The sequence below is a fragment of the Asterias amurensis genome, chromosome 7, assembly GCF_032118995.1.
Source record: "Asterias amurensis chromosome 7, ASM3211899v1".
NCBI lineage: Eukaryota > Metazoa > Echinodermata > Asteroidea > Forcipulatida > Asteriidae > Asterias > Asterias amurensis.
Genome location: NC_092654.1, coordinates 15,482,617 through 15,499,905, shown reverse-complemented (window position 1 = coordinate 15,499,905; position 17,289 = coordinate 15,482,617). Strand labels below are relative to the sequence as shown.

The window sequence follows — 17,289 nt, the reverse complement described above, 5'->3', positions numbered from 1 at the left end:
CATTTAGAGATAGTTATTACATGGTGTTACCGCAAACTCTTCTATATCTTTTTTCCACCATGCAAAGTTTCAAATCCTACTTTCTACTATCATTATCTCCAAACTGTGCACGTTTAGTGTAAGTCTGACATTGTGTTTTTTTGTCGGCGTTAGGGCACCGCATCTTTAATAAAATCGACATGAGACTTGGGAAGACAGATGAGTGGTATAGTGATATGCATCGATGGTCGAATTTACAAGCGCAAGTCCTCAGAAGCAGAATCTAAAACACAACCAGGTCTTGACAAGTTTCCAAACACTCAGCTAAGAAAACTGCAACAGGAAGATACACTTCCCTCGGGATAGCACAATAAAAACACATCAGGCTTAAATCAACACAACCTTCTTACTTCTCATTAGATATATTTTCTTTTTGAAATAATATTCTAAGGCAGTTCTTTTTTTCAATTTGCGCAGACACTGGTCGAGTTGGTCTTTGAAAAGCGTTTTTTAACCGTTTGTTATAAAATCGATATGATTAGAAAGATGTTGTAAAAGTAGAATACAATGATCTACACAAATATGCCTCGAAATTGCGTGGTTTTCGTTTTACCTCGTCGAAAAACACGGTCGGTAATTTATGGGAGTCAAAAATTTGACTCCCATAAATGGCCGACCGTGTTAGTTCGCGACGTAAAATGAAAACCGTGCAATTTTGAGTTATTCTTGTGTGGGTCATTATATTCTACTTTTAAATCATCTTCCTTACCATATGCATTTCATAACAAACGGTTTCAAACGCTTTTCATAGACCAACTCGTCCGATCCAAGGCAACGTGTTCCTTTAAGTCTTTCTTGTTATCACACTGTAAATTGCATGGGATTTTATATGCAAGAACTATCAGTCCCTTAGGTTTGGTTTAATTGTGAAGTAATTTAAACACACGGTAATGCCATTTGGGTTTTGAATAGATAAATTGTAAAGCAACTTAAATACACGGTAATGACATTTTTTCAAAATCCCCTGGCTTCAACACTTTGAATTCGAAGTACATGATTCGTTTAGTCGATGCGGAGCATCGGATGATGGCCCTCCAAACACGTACATGATAACGCGTCTCAAAGGTACCACAGTCGAATCACCTTATAGGGACGGGGGGGGGGGGGGTACAGGCGTAGTAAACAGGTAGTTCCTTTTCAACCCATACGAGGACTGTGAGCATTGATAATGCCGGGGGGGGGGTCTCCAGTATTGTGTTCATAAGTTGTTAACACGGAGGCTTTTTTGCGACTTTCCTATAAATGATCCAGTATCACAATCATAAGAGAATCCAAAATTGTAACAAATACAGTATTTTGGACACTATAGTGTGAGTAATTATAATGTTTCATACATTTTTAGGATCGTTTATTGTTTGTTTTGTCTTTCTTTTTCTCTTTTGAGGGGGGGGGGGGGCTTTATTGTTAAAACAAAATAGTTTGTGTCATACTTGTTTTGTTATTTATGTTAAATTCAACAATTCATTGTTAATATACATTTTAATTTTTTTTTGTATTGTTGTCTGATGTTTTATGCCTTATTTTGTATGTATGCTCCTTATACGGGGCAGACAAGTTCCATTTTTGTATGATGACAGTAATGTCTTATTCTTTGATTCAATTTGTGGGTATCCAAGATTATTGCATGGATTTCTGATTTCTTATTGTTGAATAAAAAGTGACTCTTCTTAAAGTCATCTATTTGTAGTAGCTTCTTGCTCTTTGGCTCTTTTCGTCCTTCGGATGGGACGTAAAGCCGTTGGTCCCATGTGTTGTGTAAGGCATGTAAAAAAAAACTAGTCCACTAATCGAAAAGAGAAGGGGTTCGCCCCGGTGTTCTTGGTTGTGGCTGCTTAAAGGAACACGTTGCCTTGGATCGGACGAGTTGGTCAAAACAAAAGCCCTGTAACCGTTTTTTATATAATGCATATGGTTGGAAAGATGTTTTAAAAGTAGCATACAATGATCCACACAAGTTTGCCTCGAAATTGCGTGGTTTTCCTTCTACTGTGCGAACTATCACCGTCGGCCATTTATGGGAGTCAAAATTTTGACCCCCATAAATGGCCGACGTGTTAGTCGACGAGGTAAAAGGAAAACCACGCAATTTCTAGGCATGTTTGTGTGGATCATTGTATTCTACTTTTACAACATCTTTCAACCCATATGCATTTTATAAAAAACGGTTACAAACGTTTGTCAAAGACCAACTCGACCGATCCAAGGCAACGTGTTCCTTTAATGCGCCATAGCACCTTGTAAACCCTTATAAGGTGCTAAATAATTGGGTATTCAAATTCATCAATGCAATTACCTATCTTTCTGAAAGTTTGTATATACTCAGCGCCTTGAGTACCTTGTTTAGTATATACGTGCGCTTTATCAGACTTCGATATTTTATTATTATTATTAGAATACTGATAGAAATTGTCACTTGACCATCGCAATGCTTCCTGGGAATTCAAAACGGATTTGATCTCTTAATAGAATTTGCTTTTTGTCCGTGGAAGTCTATGTTTTTTACTCTTCGGGCAAAAAGAAGATTATGAAAAAGTGTCACACTAAACATTGAAGTGTTTCTGCGAATTGAAAATGAGTGCCAAACACTTATTACGGCCACATTGTTGTTATTTTGTTGTTTTTGTTGTTGTTTTTAATTCAATTCAAGTAAACGTTTATTTCATTCTACTCTTCACAAGATCAAACGATATACAAAATATTACATAGATAGGCAAAATATTAAGCACAGAGGATGGAGAGAAAATAGTTAATCTATGTTGTTTGTTGTTGATGTTTTTGTTGTTGTTGTTGTTGTTGTTTGTTGTTCTTGTTTTGTGGGAGGGGAACTTACATTTTTAAGAATAAGTGTAAACACACTCTTATAAATGTCAGTATTTGTATGTTTTATATTCAAGTTGTATGAACATCTTCCTTTAAAAAAAAAAAAAAAAAAAAGGGGAAAAAAAAAGGAAAACTGACTCAATAATTTTTGAAGGCAAATGACGCACGCCTTTTGCATTGACCTCAGAGAGACAGAACACACTGTAATTTTATTATTGGTTTAAAAGCAACCATATTTGCTAATTAGATAAAAAAATATTAAAAACATGGATTAAATATCGTTTCTATTGCATCTTGTAGGTTTTCGATTGCCCTGAAATACACAGTGCTTTCAATTGTTACCTTCATGGCGAACAAAGAATAAGAAAGACTCATCTAGAAACTCATCAATGTAGACGAGGCCATCCATTGGCTAAGGATCCTCCTGAAGTTGAACCTTTAGTAAATTGTTCTTGATTATACTGATTACGCCCTACTCACTAGAATTGCTATCAGGTAAAGTACATAACGTTATTCATGATCGATGGTCTCAATATTTTCATTTATTTGGACAATAAATTTTTAAATACAAGTATCAGATAAAATACCTTTTGCGTTTGGGAAGTAATGCCTCGTTAAGAACAATAGTTAGCTTTACATTAATAGAAGTACTTTTAAACTTGTAAGTTATTCTCTGTTCTATAGGAAGAGGGTGATTGCACTTAAATTTCATCCGCAGCTGACGGCTGTTCTATGTGTGGACTTTTTAGTGACTGCTATAGGGATGAACGCGTAAACTGAGCCGTTGGTACCATTAGATGTACGGGATATCAACAAACTACAAGTGAGGGAGTGATCCGCTCTCAGCTGCAGTTCCAACTATATTGGCTCGATCATTATATACCTGTCAGCCCAAGCAATACGAGGAGCAACTACTTCACCCAGCACTTTAGAAAGAACAAGACAATAACTGTCACCATTCGGTAAAAAGCAGCCATGCCACAGTTTCGGGTATGAGTTTTCTATGATTATATGCTGACTTTTGGTTGTCGCATTGATGGTGAATGTTTTGTACTATAAAATTAAAATTTTATAAAAAAACACTTCCTTTCGAGTAGAAAATGTCTGAATAATTTCCGGTGGGCGGACTAGTTGGTGGTTCTAATTGAATACCGTCTATAAAAGCGATTACTTGATGCTCATCCTCTCATTTGAACGCACATCAAGGACGAACAGGTGGCTGTACGCAACCTCTCACACCGCTGCAAAGTCACTTAGCTTTTTCTTTTCCGCACGACTGTCCAAGTTTTAGACGCTTCAGTTGACGGCGCTTGATTCGCAAAGTATCTGTTGACGCTGGACTAGGCGAGACGAGTTGTTGTGGTAAGTACAAACTAATTACATTGCCTATAATATGCATGGGGGAAAAGGGATGCAGTTCTGAGAAGTTGACGAAATGCAGAATTTGGGATGGTGTTTTGATCCGCAGAGAGGTGTCAGTCAGTATTATTATTCTTTAAGAAGGTTTGGGGGAAATGATCTTAATTTACATTGAATCAGGATACAGTCAGGGGCAGAGAATCTTAATTGTATTCTTCTCATTATTATTCGTCTGGCATCACTACCCCTTCTTAATGACCAATCGATACAAAAAGCAATGCAGATTAAAAAAAACAGAGCAGATTTCAAGTTAATCTTGTTTAAACGTTGAAACCGAAATAATGACAAAATATCCACTCTTTCGGTTGAACTATTTCCCACCTCTTCCCGTGCTAACATAACAAAAGTTGAAATAGTCCAGCACAGATATTATAATATATGGAAATGTATTATCATAACACTCTTTCCAAATTACAACAAGTCAACATATACAGCGTCACTGGATGGGATATAGCATTAATATTTATCATGAATCCCCAGCCGTGACACTTGTGTCCTTAAAGCATATGATATCTGTGCTGGACTATTTCAACTATTGCTTCGTCCTTCGGATGGGACGTAAAACCGTTGGTCCCATGTGTTGTGTGACGTATGTAAAAGCACCCAGTGCAACTATCGAAAAAGCACCCAGTGCAACTATCGAAAGGAAAAGGGCTCGCCCCGGTGTTCCTGGCTGTGACTGCTGTATGCGCCGTAGCACCTTGTGAACCCTTATAAGGTATATAAAATTGGGTCTCAGAATTCATCACTGAAATAACCTTTCTGAAAGTTTGCGCCTTGGGTACATTGTTTAGTATGCGGGCGCTACATAAGACTTCGACACTATTATCATAATCATCCTCTATGCAAGCTATCAAAAACATGATACCTTGGAACCCTAATCGTAAACGCAAGACTGGGGTGTGGTCAACTCCGCAGCTTAATGGCTGTATCTTCATTATGATTAGAGAGAGTCTACACTTCTTCCCCCCTCTAGGCCCGATGTGTCCAAAATAACGACCAGTCAAGCGTAAATCGAATTTAAATATGATTAAAAACCAATTTGATTTAATGTCACTACTCAAGCGCGTATGGTCTTATAGTGATATATACACACATCATGTGCAATACAGCACCGGTGCCGTCTTTGTGTGGATTGACTCATCCGACTTTGATACTAATACATGCCAACACATGAGCCTAATAAGACGTTGCAATTAGAAAGGAAGATGTTGTTATGATATTTAACATAAAAGGTAATTTATATCTTTGTAGATTTAGGCAAGGTTTGGGAATTTTATACCACTTTACACGTGCTTGGAAATTACACAAACAATTCGGCAGGTTGGGGTTTAGATATTGGTTGTGAGTATAACACATGAAATAATAATATGCATTATATGCATATAAATGAAATAAACCTGCTCGTTCGTACGAACAAGCGCTTGTTGCCAACCATTTGCATGATAATTGGTGAAATAAAATAAGTCACCAACATTGACTTTACGAAAATAATAGAATTGGGAAATCAGCTCAGCTTACAAAATAGTGCAAATGAAAATAGCGAAGCGAAGTTACGATGTCAAGGAAGGGCAACCGAATTGATCATGTGACCTGTGACGTCACATACTCATAAGAACCATTATAGACTGGACTTCATGCAAGCATGATTTGTGTACATAGCTTAATGGAAGCAAATTTTATCTGAGTTTTTTTTTTGGAGGTTGCACTGACGGATTATATTAACTTTTGATGTGTATAATGAAATGTGCACATCTCAAAACGTCTTCGGATGACCTTTTGATAACTCGCCTGTAGATAGAGAGACCATAGGTTTTGAAGGCTTAAGAGGCTTGGGAGGTATTAGAGGTTTTATTTGGAAGATTTAAGAGGTTTTGGATAACCTCTCCCTTAAACCTTATAATAATCCTTTACCTACACCACAAAAAAGGCTTTTGGCAAAACGACAATCTTTATACCACAAGGTTAGACAAATGTTTCTCTGTTGAAAGAAAGCAAATGTTTCTTCGTTGAATAAAAGCACCCACATCTTTATTGAAAGAGAGTGCACATACCTTTAGACAGAGTTTTGTCAACACTCAACATGATTTGCTTGGCTTTATTAAAAGAGGTTAGCCACGCCTCCACACACCTCCTCTGACTTGTCAAAGCTCTATTAGATTACAAGGTGATAATGCATGAACATGGTTCCGTACTGTGCCTACAAACCGAATAGGTGATTCACCGGTGTGTAACGCTGTGAGGGACCAGGGGTGGATTTCACAAAGAGTTGGGACTATAGTCTTATCTGGAGTTACTCGTCCTAACTTAGGACTAGCTGTACGTTTTTGATATCTCTTAGGACTATAGTCCTAAGTTAGGCTAGTCCTAACTCTTGTGAAATCGACCCCAGGGCCCAATTTCATAGAGCTGCTAAGCACAACAATTTGCTTAGCATGAAATTTCTTTCTGATAAAAACAGAATTACCAACAAAATTCCCATTTGTTGCATATTGCTTGTTACTGGTATTCAGCTGATGTTTGCTGAATCCTGAAAATCATGAAGAAATTTCGTTGGTAATCCTGTTTGTATCGAGGCAGAAATTTCATGCTCAGCAAATATGTTTGTGCTTAGCAGCTCTATGAAATTGGGCTCAGGTTATGGTGGAGGTCTATTAGGCGGTTCAAGTTGATCCATAAACCTGTTTACACTTGACGTTCATGATTTTGGAAAGACTCGGAATTGTCATTGATGATTGCCTTTGTTTTTTTTTTTCACAGGACTCGGGAAAGTACTGAGTATACAGTGCTACATACATCGGTGTATATAAGTAAAAACCAAAAATTAATAATTTCAAGTCATTTCAAGTCAACATTTATTTCAAACTATTCGTCTCAAGATAAAACATAAGCTTGTGTTGATATGGCCATACGCCATTGGAATTGTAGGCGATCGGCTACAGTTTTTTGGTAATTCCTGGCATATGTCCCTGGCTTTTGTTTTGTTAATGTTCGTATTTTGTACGTGTTTTAATGCCGAATAATTATTATCAATAGTAATAATAAATAATATACAAAATGTTGCATAGATAAGCAAATATTAAGCACAGATTATTTATTTATTTTATCATTTTAATTTCACCCCAAGTTCAATAAATCTTATACAATTAACATGTATGCAACAGCGGGAGAAAAATGTGGTTGTAAGGGAAAACCTGAAGTAAATTTATCTCTTTATATGAGAGGGCGCCCTAACTCAAATGACGTCATTTGCATTTAAAGGTCCAGCAATAGTGTAAACAAATAAACTATAATCTTCATCCCGATGCAAAACTAACATGTACATAATGAGTGATGGTGATGTGGCTTTATGATATGATTTCAAATCTGATTATCTATATATACATCCAACAGAGGTCAATCTGAATGACAACTGGGAATTCCTTCTTTTTACCCCGGGGTCCTCGAAAAAAAAAGCACGGGCATAATTTTCCAATCATCATAGTTGCGTCCATTTGCACAATATTAGTGAATAACTTATTAATCTCGTTTTCAGTCCCTATACAAGGTTGGGTTCTCCATGTACAACTAAAGATTCAATCATTCATCTTCGGTGCCAGATACTTTCGAAGATTTTTTCGTTTAAAACCAGACATAAAAAACACCAAATCGTATATACAGTGAAAGGCGCATAAACAACCCACAAAACACAGTCAACTATAGAGTGTTTTTCTTTAAGAGATTAAATTATATATGTATTGATTCAAAATTTGAATACTATATGCAAGGCTCCACATAGACTCCATTTCTTTCCCCAAAAGAGTGTTGCTAAAGTTTTTAATACCCACTTACAGTTCCCCAAAGAGTAACATAGCGTCATCTGTTGTGATTAATCATTGAAAGTGTTTTCTTCAAAATAGAAAAAAACAAATCTATGAGGGTTATGATTCTTCATACCATGCATCTGATTCTTCACACTTTATGCATCATTAGAATTCAAACATCGTAGGCATTGGAAAATGTTAGCAATTAATTTGTAAAGGTTGACCAACGATAATTTCCATTTTAGACCGTCATTGTGTAAACATAGTCGCCACTCTACCGGTCCCTTTACAGACTCACTGGCAGCAGTCGATCAATGTATGGAATCAAAATGGCAAAACAAACCTTAGCTGACAAAAGGAATGGGAATTAATTTGTAAGTTTTGGTTAAAACATTAATTTTGAAGACCCACAAAAGTATAAAGACGAAAAATTCAGTTTGACGGACAATTTTTATTCTCAGAGGTGATGGCAGTCACAATTATGAATCTTAAAGTTCAGGATATTACAACAATAATGGTAGCTTATGTAAGTTATGTAAATTTAAACATTTCTCAATTTTTTTTTGTCGGGCATTGTACTATTTTCTTTCAAAAACTCAGTTTAAAGGACATAAAATGGGACCAATGTGTGTGGTTTTGGGTTTTTTTTTTGCGAGGACGCATGAAATACTCCCATGCATAAAACAGTCGTCTAGTCAATTTTACCTGTTGGGCGAGAATGAATTAAAGTTAATCTAGCGCTATCTATATTTGTTGAGAAAATTAATCAGTGAGATTCATTTGGAAGCAGGGTTTCTGTAAACATTATCCATAAACTCAACGCTGACTCATAATTTACGTTCTTGTATCTCCAGGTAAAGGATACTTTAGTGGAGTTGACAATGAGACAGCGACTAAATGCTTCCGGTGGCGGTTGCGTTACATTGGACATAATAAAATGAGATTTAAAGGGATGGTATTTGGTGACAATCTTAAAAGTAATGGCAACAAAAACGTTTGGTTAGAAACCATATCTTGCGATAGTGAAAGGCACTTTGAGAAACTTTTCACTTCGAAGTAATGTTGCTGTGTAAAAAGAGATCAGTTTGTATGCTTAAAATTTGCATTTTGTGTATTCCTATTATTAGGAATAATTTGTGAAATGCAAACTTCACACAAAAAAGTCATGTTTGTTTTGTTGTATACATCTTCATTTGTGTAGGATTAAGGCAATCCACCGGGCTCCAACTCCCAAATTGGGTGACCCAATGTGTGTTTCGGAACAGAGTTTGATAAAATACAGACACAAAAACCTCTGTTCGTAACAACAACATAATCATGTTACATTCTTAAACTACGAGAAACCTTTGTATATATAGGTTCTCTCGGTCAATTTCGAAAAATGAGCAGCAAGCTATTCTATTTCGCATGAAATCGAATGCTACTGAAAAGGGTCATTCGATTTCTGATTAGTCAAATGTAATGTTGCGTCATTCGATTTAACAAAATGATCATTCAAATTAACAGTTCATCAAAGCAGCATTCAAATTCGCAGATGTTTCTTGAGGCGTGTGTGTCACGAAAAAAGAATGACGGTACGCTAAATTGAACAGAGTGCTAAAGGAATTTGACTCGACTCAAAACGAAATTGAATGGCCGATACCTGAAATTGAAACGCAGTAAAAACCGGAGAGGCAAAATAGCTTTTATTCGAACGCATGCAAATGAAATTGGCTGCTCATTTGCCGAATTTGACCGAGAAAAACCTATATTAGCGAGAAATAAATATTGATATTCATCGGTGAAACATTATTGCAGACCTGCCTCTTGTGACATTTACATTTACCTGACGAGTATTGATCAGGCTCTTAGCCGTGGTTCGCAAAACTTCGCTTGTTCCCTCCCAGGGTCCAAATATATTGAAAAGTAGGCCTGTCTGCATTTGTATTCGGAATACTGGACAAGTATAGTGACCCATTGGACTAAGAACGAGTGTTGGCCAAGTGACAAGACATGTCAAAACGGGCTTGTAGAAAAAGTTGGACTCGTTATTATTTACACATTTGAAAACTTCACACATTTTGTGGCTATCCCGACGAGAGGATAGTGATGACCAGGAAATTGTCACTATGGTGCGTTCGTTTAGCTTCCCGGGGTCGACCCCGGTGTGTGGCGGTTTTTTTTCCAGGTCGAACGTGGGTAATTATGCACACGACCGTTCGTCCTGGAAAAAGAAAACGCCACACACCGGGGTCGACCCAGGGAAGCTAAACGAACGCACCCTATAGGGGTCAATGGCTGAGCATAAAGCCTGGCCAGACGGTAGTGAAGTTAGAGGCACTGGACACTGACGATAATTACTCAAAATACATGTTAGCATAAAACCTTACTTTGTAATGAGCATGCAGTGGAGAGCTGATGATAAAGTGTAAAACATTTTGCGAGACGGCTTCATCTGCGGCTCCATACTTTAGGTTTTGAAAAAGAGGTAAATCACTCAAATATTAGAAGACTTAAGGCCTCAAATATTAGAAGACTTAAGGCCTGAAGCCTTTAATTGGGCATATTATGAATGCACACACCTTTTGAGCTAAAAGGGTGATTTTGCTTTCATTATTCTCTTGCCAATTCGATGACCAATATAGTCAAATTTTTTACAGATAACACGCGACAACAAAGTAATCAAATGGAGGCAGAAAAATGGCGATGTTACTCAATAATCTAAATATCAAACTAGGAATGTTTTGGCCTGAAACCTGATTCCAGTTCAGCGAACAGGGAAGTTTCACTTATCAAGAAAGTTTCTAAGATTGATATGAGCATCTATCTCTATAGACCTTTATCACGGTGTGGCCATCTTTATTTGACTCCATTCAAACTCATTGTAACCAAACTGAGGCCGTGTCCGAAACGACGACTTCGGCTACAGCTACGGCTAGATCGCGCGCGTCTGCCTATTCTTCAACACTGGTAGACGCGCTGATCTAGACGTAGCTGTAGCCGAAGTCGTCGTTTCGGACACGGCCTTAGGCTAGACGAAATAGTAGTCTGGTGCCATGCGCAATTAGTGTTAGCATTCATTACAGTTTTATTGGAAATAGGGAACATGACCAAGATGGTGACAGCGTGATCTAAAGGTCTATAAGTTTGCTGAGTAGTTGGAGAACTGAGAAAGGCCTAATAAGAGTCAGATTGTTCATCTGAACTGCCAAGTGGTACAAATCCTGGTTATATAAAGATATTAATTAGCTTCGTTGAAGGGAGACGCAAATGGCTAGACTCTTTATTTTGAGAAAGTTTGTTTGGTGCTGTTGCCACAGGGAAGATGATTGTTGTTTGGACAAAACAAACCTTTACATGCGCAAATTTAAAAGGAAGCGTCTAGATTAAAAAAAATCATATGACATTGGTAGTGAAGAGAAAAGTTTTGTTTGTGTAGGGTTTTGGTTAATATACTGTCTTTCAATCAGGGCAGTCTAAATCATTGGATGTCTGTTAAACATCCTGCCTTTACTATATATATTAATTAGCTTCGTTTTCACCCTTTTACACTGGGGGTGCGTTCGTTTAGCTTCCCTGGGTCGACCCCGGTGTGTGGTGGTTTTTTTTCTCCAGGACAAGTGTGTGCAGATAATTACCCACGTTCGTCCTGGTAAAAAAAACGCCACGCACCGGGGTCGACCCAGGGGAGCTAAACGAACGCACCCTTAGAGAGTAGTGATGAAAAACGTTTTCCCTTTTGGTAAGGATTTGGTCACTATCCAAGATGTAAAGTGTGATGTCACAATGCAAATCACTATGGTAATACTGACAACATGTCTTGCGATAAATTTAATTGCTTCGTAAAATCGAGCTCTGGTTATTAATTAGCTTCGTTAGGGGATGCGCAAATGGCTGGACTTTCTATTTTGAGAAACAGGATACTGTATGTTACTGTTGCCGCAGGGGAGATCATTGTTTGACAAAACATTTGAAAACACACGATAAAAAATAGAATATTATTCAAAACAACACTAATTAGTCAGATTATGAGACATGATTTTCGTGTAAGTTAGTCAAAATCATGTCTCGTATGACCAATTAGTGTTGTTTGGACTAATTATTTTAAGAGTGTATCTTGCCTTTAGCAGACAAGTATGACTTTGGTATAGAGATGAAAAACGTTTGCCTTTGGTAGGGTTTTACAAGTTTACAAACCATTGGATGGCCATGCCTGTTTTGGACGGAACAATAATAATTCACAATTTATATATTCAAATATATAACTGCACATTTTCTTGATTCATACCCCCCCCCAAAAAAAAAAAAAAAAAAAAAAAAAAAACGTAAAAGAAAAGTTAATAAAATAAATACATAAAAACTACCTTCCATAATAGGCACACTCTCTAAAAGAAATTAAAGTTCAAGGGATTTTTGTTGCTTGATTGGTTGTTAACTATCATGCGCCTTGAACACCCAGCAGGGTGGATATGTGCGCATTACAAGTCTTATTATTATTATTATTATTATTATTAATATCATTCACAAAGCAAGCATAACTGTTTGATATTAGTAAGACCTTGGCGAGATTGCAGGTCTACTTCTATCTTTAATAGTTCACTATACATCATCAAAATGACTTCAGACTGATGAGACCATTGACTCTAGCATGCCATGGCAGATTAAACTCTCTATAGTAGATTATGCCTCCGGTAACCAAGTACACGCGCTTCGCTTTATTAGAAAGATGCTTCTTCACAGTTCATTAAACCTGTATTGTTATATAAAGTACTGGTTAGAAATGTGTACGCCCTGGGTTAAACTGAAATGAATTGGCATTGATACCTGAGCAAAAAATTAAATATTATTATTATATTTTCATCGTTGGCAGATGACAGGTTTTCTTGACAGCCCCTGTTCAACTGAAATATTATTATATAAAAAAAAATCTTAAAAAAACATTTTTCAATAAAAATCTAGATCCGTTGTTTTTAAACTCATAGGCGGTGGCAAAACTGTATTCTATAAAGTGGCGTCCAGTCATATCAAAACTTAACAACCTCGAGGAATTTAATTTCAGGCCTGAAAACATTTTGGTACTTAAGACTTTCCGCAAGATACTGTGCTACTTCTTCCCTTGTCGTTTCTTAACAAGATTGACTATGCCAAAAAATAGTTAATGGCCTGACGTTCTGACCCTAGCAGAATTTTTTATCCTCTATTTATTTGCCTTCAGGAAAGGCTCTGCTAGTGTCGAAACATTAGGCCATCAAGCCATTTTTGCATTTGTACATTATGTCTTTTTGGTTGGCAAGCAGTTCCAGCTAATTATATTTTCTCTAGAATCCAGATTTGGTTTGTATGTAACGTGTTAAAAGCTGCATGTCTCTAACCGAAACCCTCTAGGGTTGTGTGTCAGTTCTTTAACCTGATACTTCCCTTTTTCAGCTCCCCGTCAAATTATTAATGCAGTTTGTTAAAACCGAGTAAAAAGGAAACTTGAATTGGATAAAAGCCTTTTTGGTTCGAATGTTTTGACACATCAGAAAGTGTTAAAAGAATTCGTAAGAAAAAAAACATGAAATGTAAGTCAGGTCCGGGCTACATCATTTAGGTACATGTTTGGGGCTACATTTAGGTCCGGGCTACATTTAGGTACATGTTTTGGGCTACATTTAGGTCCGGGCTACATTTAGGGCTCGGGCTACTTTATGGTGCCGCACAGACACTGGTTACAACAAGCATATCTTTCATAAATTTAACACCACTGCAAATAGATTTTGGAAATGTTTCTTTCTGTCTGAGGTAATGAATAGTTTTGAGAAAACCGCCATGTGAAAATGTTTAGCTCTTATTTGGTAAAAAAAAAGGGTTTAACTTAAAAGTAATTATTCGGAAGAAGAAAAACAATAACCGTTTTAATTCTACTAAACTCAAATAAACACAACAAAGTCCCCATACCGACCAACAAGAAACACAAACCATATATTATTGGTGCTTTGTCGAATATGCGATTTCTTTGTACACGTTTATTTCATTTTATGGCTTTTATGTTATTGTCTGTTTTCATAACTAGATGAATTGTTACACGTATGCCGACTCTGAAAAAAATCAATTTTGAATTATATTTTTGAGCATGTTCTTTAAATCAGTACAGTCCAGCTGAAGTCCACTCGATTTAAGTTCGTTCGATTTAATATAATTCGATCCCCTTGTGATTCAGGTTGATTAAATTTGATTCGATTTGATTCAGTTTAGTTTTGCACTTTAAAAAAAATAAGTTAATACAGTTAGATTTAATTACTAAAATTTAACTTCATTAAGTTCTATTCACTGCAGCGAATGTCGATATATTTCTTACCAGCATATGTTCGGGCAGGCCTACCGCGCTACTGAATGATATCTTTTCCACTTGTAGTATCATTTTTCAAAGACCGATGTTTACAAATGACTACGTGGGTTCTTTTGTTTGAATATGTTTTGGTTGTAAGCTACTGTTGTTTTAACACTTGGAGAAGGCTTTCATGATCCACTTCTAAAGTTTGTTCAGGGCAATCTAGGAAAGGGATACTCCGTGAGCGAGTTGGTGAGCAAACGATCAGTTTGTCTGTCTACTAATGATTGCGTTTTCTTAGGCCCTTTTCGAAACCACGGCTTCGGCCTTGGAGTCGGCGTCAGGCTCCGTCATCTCATCTGAAGCCCTGACCGCGTACGCAAAGCACGCGCAACTGTCAAAACAACCGCGGTGCCAAGCTAGCCTAAACCGAACCCAAAGCCGAATCCGTGGTTTCGAAAAGGGCCTTAGTCTCCAGTCTTATATAGGTCACCATTATTATATCTAGAGTTCTGGACCCTTTGGATGTAAAATGTAACAGACAAATACTTCATAACCAATAATAACGCAGCGGACAGCGAAATACGATTACGCACAGGAGCATCCTCTAATGTTCTCCTCTTACTGTTGTTCTGTGTTGCAATGTTTTTACGAGGCGAGGAGCATTAAATAAGTAACTTATCAACCCACGGGCGTAAAACACCCAGCAGCGAAAAGAAAAAAGAGGGGGGTAATGTCAACACAGAGCACCCTTCAAGATGATTCCAAATAGTTCATCTGGAAAATTGAGTGTAACGATTTGACGATAGCATCCGGATTGCTAACGGATACGGCTATACATCATGACTATAACATAATCACATCTCTTGAAGTATACCTGGCTATAGTGTGTTATTAGATAACTAGTTGATTGTTAAAGGTACTGGACACCTTTGGTAATTGTCAAAGACCAGTATTCTCACTTGGTGTATCCTAACATATGCATAAAGTAACACACCTGTGAACAAAATTGGGCTTAATTGGTCATCAAAGTTGCAAACGAATAACGACAGAAACAAAACATCATTGTTGCCAGTTTTGTGTTTTCAGATGCATACTAGGAGGCAACAGTCCTGAAGCTGAAGTCTTGTTTTTTTTTGAGTGAGAAATTACCTCTTTCTCAAAAACTACGTTACTTCACAGGGAGCCGGGAGCCGTTTCCGCGAATGTTTTATATATTGCCAATAGCTCTCTCAATAGAGAATAATGAAAAAAAAAAAAACACACGTGTTGAATTACTCTGTGTGCTTTCAGACGCATAATAAAAAGCTTCACCTGATTTTTTTTTTATTTGAGTGCAAATTTACCTCGTTCTCAAACACTACGTTACTTCAGAGGGAGCCGTTTCTCACAATGTTTTTATACTATCAACCCCATCAACAGCTCTCCTTTGTTTGTTTCCAAGTAAGTTTATTGTGCTAACAATTTTTGTGACCAAAAGTGTCCAGTGCCTTTAAGGACTGCGGTGCGTACATAAATGTTATCAATCCAGGCGATCAGGGATGGCTTTCAACAATTCAAGTCATCCCGGGCCGTTCAGCATTCATGTATAACAGATTAGTTTGATTCTATAAGCTCGCACTTTTTATCGAGATAAATAATTTCCAGCTGGGTATCGGGTCTGTTCAAAGGTTTTCACCATGGATATAATGAATGAGGAGGGCCTTTATCTTGCAATCAGTTTGACGATCCGTGTGAATCACAAAGTCTGGGTTTCATTTCTACGTACCTATCAAATTGATATCTCTTTTTAAAATCAGAGATAACTATTAAGTCTCCAAAATCCATTCAAGGGAGCTGTGATTAACATCCAATTAAAGTGTGGTTGCACTATATGTAACATCTTCATACATCATATAAATATATTCAACATCTTCATATATTATATAAGTTCACTATGGTGATATGCAGCACTTCGTCAGCGTTTCCACGTTTCACTATGTTTCACTATGCTTCACTACGTTTCACTACGTTTCACTATACGTTTCACTACGTTTCACTACGTTTCACTATGTTTCACTACGTTTCACTACGTGCTTAAAGACAGTGGACACTTTGGTAATTGTCAAAGACCAGTCTTCTCATCATGTATACCAACATATGCATAAAATAACCAACCTGTGGAAAATTTGAGCTCGATTGGTCGTCGGAGTTGCGAGATAACTATGAACGAAAAAAACACCCTTGAGGTCTCGAAATCAAATTCGTGGAAAATTACTGCTTTCTCGAAAACTATACGTCACTTCAGAGGGAGCCGTTTCTCACAATGTTTTACACTATCAACCTCTCCACATTACTCGTTACCAAGTGAGGTTTTATGCTGATAATTTTTTGAGTAACTACCAATAGTGTCCACTGCCTTTAAGGGTTTTTTTTGTGTACACTTTTGTTTTACTTGTTTGTTGATAATGCATGAAGACCTACAATTCTACGAAGTTTCAAAGCTAAGACAGCTTTACTTTTTATAAGCTATAGAGTGTTTTCAACCTTTGGAAGTAAGACAACAATACAAACTTAGAACTGGGATTTAATAACAAGGACAGTGAACTGGTTCAGACACAAGATATCTTTGAGATGTACGTAAGCACCAACCTCTGTATTAAAAGGCATCCTGACAACGATGTGATCCGGTAAACAGAAAAAAAAGTATAGCCCATTAAACAGAAAAAAAGTATAGCCCATTATAGCAAATTAAGTTGAGTCGTTAACCAAAGGTTCCTTTCAGAACCAACACTACTCATTAGAGATGTCCACATGTCCACGAAAGTAACCCATATAGTCTTTAATTCTATGTTACACTAAAAACATTACTTATTTCATACTACTAACAATAACTACTTCGTATACTTTTCGGTGCTTTGTGCTATTTGGTACCTT

At 37.1% G+C, this 17,289-nt stretch overlaps 1 protein-coding gene across 1 annotated transcript in view; it reads left to right on the top strand.

The window, feature by feature from the left end:
• Positions 1 to 3,708: 3,708 nt before the first annotated feature.
• The window catches only part of LOC139940067 (uncharacterized), a 67,827-nt gene continuing 54,246 nt past the window's right edge, over positions 3,709 to 17,289 (top strand). Inside the window, exon 1 of the mRNA XM_071936300.1 lies at positions 3,709 to 4,221. The gene's annotated coding sequence lies outside the window, so the exon portion shown is untranslated. The remainder of the gene's footprint in view (positions 4,222 to 17,289) is intronic.